The sequence below is a fragment of the Loxodonta africana genome, chromosome 18 (genome assembly GCF_030014295.1).
Source record: "Loxodonta africana isolate mLoxAfr1 chromosome 18, mLoxAfr1.hap2, whole genome shotgun sequence".
Taxonomy (NCBI): domain Eukaryota; kingdom Metazoa; phylum Chordata; class Mammalia; order Proboscidea; family Elephantidae; genus Loxodonta; species Loxodonta africana.
Genome location: NC_087359.1, coordinates 29,532,150 through 29,538,131, shown reverse-complemented (window position 1 = coordinate 29,538,131; position 5,982 = coordinate 29,532,150).

The window sequence follows — 5,982 nt, the reverse complement described above, 5'->3', positions numbered from 1 at the left end:
TTATTCAGCCATAAAAATGAAGTACTGATGGAATGAAGTACTGATACATGCTACAACATGGATGAACCTTGAAAACATTATGCTGAGTGAAAAAAGCCAAACACAAAAGGTCACATATTGTATGATTTTATTTTTATGAAATGTCCAGAATAGGCAAATCCATAGAGACAGAAAATAGATTAATGGTTGCCAGGGGCAGGAGGGGAGAGAAATAGAAAGTAACTACTTGTGGATACAGAGTTTCTTTTCGGAGTGATCAAAATGCTTTGGAATTAGATAGTGATGGTGGTTGTACAACCTAACCTACTAAACCTCACTGAATTGTACAGTTTAAAACATGAATTTTATGGTATGTGAATTATACCTCAATTTTTTTAAATCCTAGAATGGACCCAACAAGGTATCTGCAGAAAGACACAAGGACTCAGAATCTATGCCTGTTTACTAGCCAGGCTTTTTGAGTGAAAAAAGAAATTACAGGCTAGCCCAGACATAGACATCCAAAGTCCTAACCCCAAAGTACTTTCCTACTATCCAGTGGACCAAGCTGTAGAACTCAGCTAATGCCCTAAAAAAGACCATAAATTCCACACTTGTCTACAAACTCTAAGCTACAAATAAGTGAAATCAGCTCTTCTTGCCATTTAGTTCTGGATGACTAGATAATTTGGTGAAGCTAAATTATAATACATGGCTACTTCCTCAGGATATTTTACTTCCTTAAGTATTTAAAAAAAAAAAAAAAGTTGTCATTGAGTCCATTTCAACTCATGGTGACCATGTGTTGCAGAGCAGAACCATGCTCCATTGGGTTTGTATGGCTGTGACCTTTTGGGAGCAGATCCCCAGGCCTTTCTTCTGAGGCACCTCTGGGTGGGTTTGAACTACCAACCGTTCAGTTAGTAGCCAAGCACTTAACTGTTTTCACCACCCAGGGACTCCTTCCTTATATATACCACTCTATTAATTTTGATGATTTCTGTCATTACCATTCACTCACGGATTATGGAAGCCTAATTTGGATAAATTTGTCCTACTTCTGTGCCAGCTATTTTAGGGCAGGCATGAAATCTTGTCAGCCTTTTTACCCACCGTGTCTGCTGAAGAGATGAGTGAATGCATGTATCCATTGCTCTAACAATCAGTTAGTGTCTGCCAGGAGCTGCACACTAATCTAGGTACTTAGCAGAAAAATTTCTGTCCTCAGGAAGCTTATTTTCTAGTGAACAGATATATACAATAAACAAATAAGCAAGATAATAATATGGCTGAGATATATAGAGAAAAGCAAGAAAAGAGGCACAGGGAGTGCTGAGTTTGGGGCAAAATAATCAAGACAGGCCTCACTGACAAAGAGCAGGTAAACAAAGACCTAAGGAGGTAAGGAAGCAAGCCAAACAGAAATCTGGGGCAAGAGCACTCTAGGCAGAGGGAATACCAAGTGCAAATGCCCTCAGGCAACAGCATGCTTGCCGTATTTGAGGAAGAGCAAAGAACAGAGTGTAGAAGGAGATAAAGTCATAGAAGTGGGGGACAGGACCACCACATTCAGTCACATACTGGATACCAGATATTCTGCCCCATCTTTCTGATCTCCATAAATTCAGAAGGGAATACGAGTGAAAGTAATCCTTAAATTGATATAGTTAAATTAATTCCCATAGAAAACATAGCTATATTCATGCAACTCCCCGACTCAGAAATCATCAGGGATCCCCAGCACTAGTAAAGTTCAAACTCCCTTAGCCTCACAATCAAGATAATCACATGTCTAGAGAGACCAGGTAAGTGAGTGACATGGGCTTGGTCTAAAAGACTAGACAAAAAATGATTGGAACTTTGGCAATCAAGAAATCTTAGGTTCCAACTGAAACGGCAACAATTGTTCTGCCTCTGCCAATTATTGCTAAGCAGGAATGTTCTACAGTTCCTGATCTTCTCATTTTTCACAAGAAATTATGAATTGATAATTTGTCCATGCTTTCACTTACGAAATTCAAAAGTTTTTTAAATGTTGCATTAGCCAAATGAAACGTGTAGGTATAAATTTTGCAATCTCTGTTCTAATAACCAAACTGAAGGAAGAAGCTCAACCTGCACTGAAGGCATTTGCAAAAAAACAAGGCTTCAGGAATTGACAGAATGCTGATTGAGATGTTTCAGCACATGGATGCAGCACTGGAAGTGCTCACTCATCTATGCCAAGAAATTTGGAAGACAGCTACCTAGCCAACCAACTGGAAGAGATCCATATTTATGCCTATTCTCAAGAAAGCTGATCCAACAGAATGCGGAAATTATTGAACAATATCGTTAATATCACACAGAAGTAAAATTTTCCTGAAGATCATTCAGAAGCGGCTGCAGCAGTACATGGACAGGGAACTGCCAGATATTCAAGCTGGATTCAGAAGAGGACGTGGAACCAGGGATATCATTGCTGATGTCAGATGGATCCTGGCTGAAAGCCAGTTTTATTGACTATGCAAATGCATTCGACTGTGTGGATCATAACAGATTATGGATAACGTTGCAAAGAATGGGAATTCCAGAATACTTAATTGTGCTCATAGGAACTTGTACATAGATCAAGAGGTAGTTGTTTGAACAGAATAAGGGGATACTTTGTGGTTTAAAGTCAGAAAAGGTGTGCATCAGGGTTATATCCTTTCACCATACTTATTCAGTCCGTATGCTGAGCAAATAACACAAGAAGCTGGACTGTATGAAGAACAGGGCATCAGGATTGGAGGAAGACTCATTAACAACCTGCAATATGTAGATGACATAGCCTTGCTTGCTGAAAGTGAAGAGGATTTGAAGTACTTAGTGATTAAGATCAAAGACCACAGCCTCAATATAAAGAAATCAAAAATCCTCACAACTGGACCAATAAGCAACATCATGATAAACGGAGAAAAGATTGAAGTTGTCGAGAATTTCATTTTACTTGAATCCACAATCAACACCCATAAAAGCAGCAGTTAAGAAATCAAAAGATACATTGCATTGGGCAATTCCGCTGCCAAAGATCTCTTCAAAGTGTTGAAAAGAAGAGATGTCACCTTGAAGACTAAGATGTCACCTTGAACACTAAGGTGCACCTGACCCAAGCCATGGTGTTTTCAATTGCCTCATATGCATGCGAAAGCAGGAGTATGAATAAGGAAGACTGAAGAATTGGTGCCTTTGAATTACGGTGTTGGCAACGAACATTGAATATACCGTGGACTGCCAAAAGAACGAACAAATGTGCTTTGGAAGAAGTTCAACCAGATTGCACCTTAGAAGCAAGGATGACAAGACTATATCTCACATACTTTGGACACGTTATAAGGAGGGATCAGTCCCTGTAGAAGGACATGATGCTTAGTAAAGTAGAGGATCATTGAAAGAAAGGAATACCCTCAAACAGACAGATTGACAGAGTGGCTGTAACAGTGGGCTCAAGCATAACAATGATTGTGAACATGACACAGGACCAGGCAGTGTTTCGTTCTGTTGTAAATAGTATTGCTATGAGTCAGAACCAACTCAACGGCACCGAACAACATCAACAAGGTAAAGTCAAAAGATGCTTGTAACGAATGAACTCCCAGAGAAGGAATCAGCAACCTCTAGAATCACTAAGTAGAATCACTAAGTAGAAGCAATTATGGGGGCCAACTATATAACTAGCTAACTTGGGGCTCTGTCAGTGGTATTGGCAGTTCAAACCCACCCAGTGGTGTCTTGGAAGACAGGCCTGGCAACCTGCTTCTTAAAAGTCTCAGCCTTGGAAACCCTGTGGAGCAGTTCTACTCTGCACACATGGGGTCCCTATGAGTCCAAATCAACTTGACAGCAACTAACAACAACAAGCCTTGGGGCTCTTCCAGTGGTATTTGTGCTTAGCCATGATGACAATTAATGAAGACACTCATTACTCCCATGCCTGAGGATTTACAAAGCCATGAGACATGTCTAATCTTGAATACTATAGTTTCTGATTAAAACAATCATAATCCTGTCTTTAACTGCTCTTTTTAAACTAATTTACTAAAGTCTACAAGCCTATGAGAGTTTGAATTTTTACCCCTCTTCCTAGTCTTAAACAATTAATGAAATGATTCTTAATCAGCATTCAATCGAGGCACCTAGGTAAACTGTTTTACTAAGTAACTTTCAACTCACTAATGTTTGATATGAAATATATTAACACAGAATTTAAAATAAAAGCTTTCCCTTCTCCAAAGTCCCAACAGTGTCGAAATATTCTGATTCTTCATTTCACACCCACACATACCCTCGGGGTACTGAATGAACCACACTGAAAACACAGTTGCTGTAAGACAGGAAGGAGTTTCTGGGTCATTCTTTCCCTGTGCCTGAGCTGGAGCAGTGAATGAGGTCACAGTTGTATGATGGAACAAACCCTTTGTTGTATTCTTGATCTGATGGAAGCCCAGAAGTAGTATGTAGCGCTGCTTACCGTAGGTAAATATCAGGATTTTGTGGGATTCTATGCTGAATTCTTTTTTTTAAATCTACCATCTCTACAAGAGAGTGAAGATTTTTTTTAGAATAAGGATTATTTTGAGCTGTGAGGATGATTTGACAGCACCTTCCAAGTGCCTAAATTGTTGAGGTCCTCCGGAGTTCCCAGCTCTGTGGTAGGTTTCTAGATTTTGGGTACCTGTAATTAATCTGTTTAGAAACAACTGCTTTCCAGGCTCTGAAGTGAAGATGTGAGAAAATCGATCAAATTCTAAACAAACATTCAGAGACCTTTTTATTCACAATGTAATAGTATCTGATTATCCATTTTTCCTAGTCAGCGACCTAGGTTTCTTGTCAGTGAGCCACATAATACACTCTCCATTTTGGAGAGATAATTGGAGAGATAAGATGTATTAGCCTGGATTCTCTAGAGGAGCAAAACCAGTGAAGCGTATGTATAAATATATAGAGAGATTTACTTCAGTGAAATGGCTCACACAATTGTAGGAGCTGGCAAGCCCCCAGTCTGTGGGTCCAGCGACAGGCAGAAGACCTCTGCTGGCTCATGTGGCTGCAGGAGCTGGTGAATCGAAAATCTGCGGGACAGGCAGCAGGCTGAAGACTTCCAAAGGCTTACGTCCCAGGGAGGAAGCCCTACCAACCCAGCTGTTGATTCATAGGCCCTGTTGTTCAAACTCTATGCAGAAGTAGAAAGGGCAGAATAGGGAGGCCATTGTGGTCAAAGCGTCCATTCAGGAGGGTCTAGAGTAGTGAAATAGCATTGTATCCCATCCCATACTTTTAAAAAAAGAGCAGTGGCTTTATAAGAACTGACAGGGCAGGGATGGGTATCCCAGAAGGAAACCCTGGGCAAATCTACTTATTATCAGGCAAGAGCCCAAAGTATAAATACCATACCCCTTGACGTCGAGTCGATGCCAACACATAGCAACCCTTATAGGACAGAGTAGAACTGCCCCACAGGGTTTCCAGGGAGCAACTGGTGGATTTGAACTGCTGACCTTTTGGTTAGCAGCCAGACTCTTAAGCAGTGTGCCACCAGGGCTCCAGGTATAAGCAGGTAGGTATATTTTGGAAATGCTATAACATTTTATCCTCTGTCAGTTATGACATGGAATGTTCTATTGATTTCATAAATATATTTCATCTTTAAATAACTTTTCCCACATGTTTATCTGTGTTACATGACGTTATTTTTATGTAGAATCAGAGTAACATTTTTTGTAGGGGAACAATGGCAACAAATTTTGCTTAGCGATTTGAGAACAATAAAGGGCCATTCTACTTGAGTCTTCAAACTCTGTGCATACCTGTAACTTAAATTTGCACATATTACCTACCAGTCCTAGAGGCCCTGGACTTGGAACTCCAGAGAGCCTTGTGCTGGGCTAGCTGCAAAAGAACATAGAGAAATTAATTTGCGGGTTGAGTTTATTTAGTCCTATTTAATCCTTAATTGTATCTGCTGAATTACAGACGGAG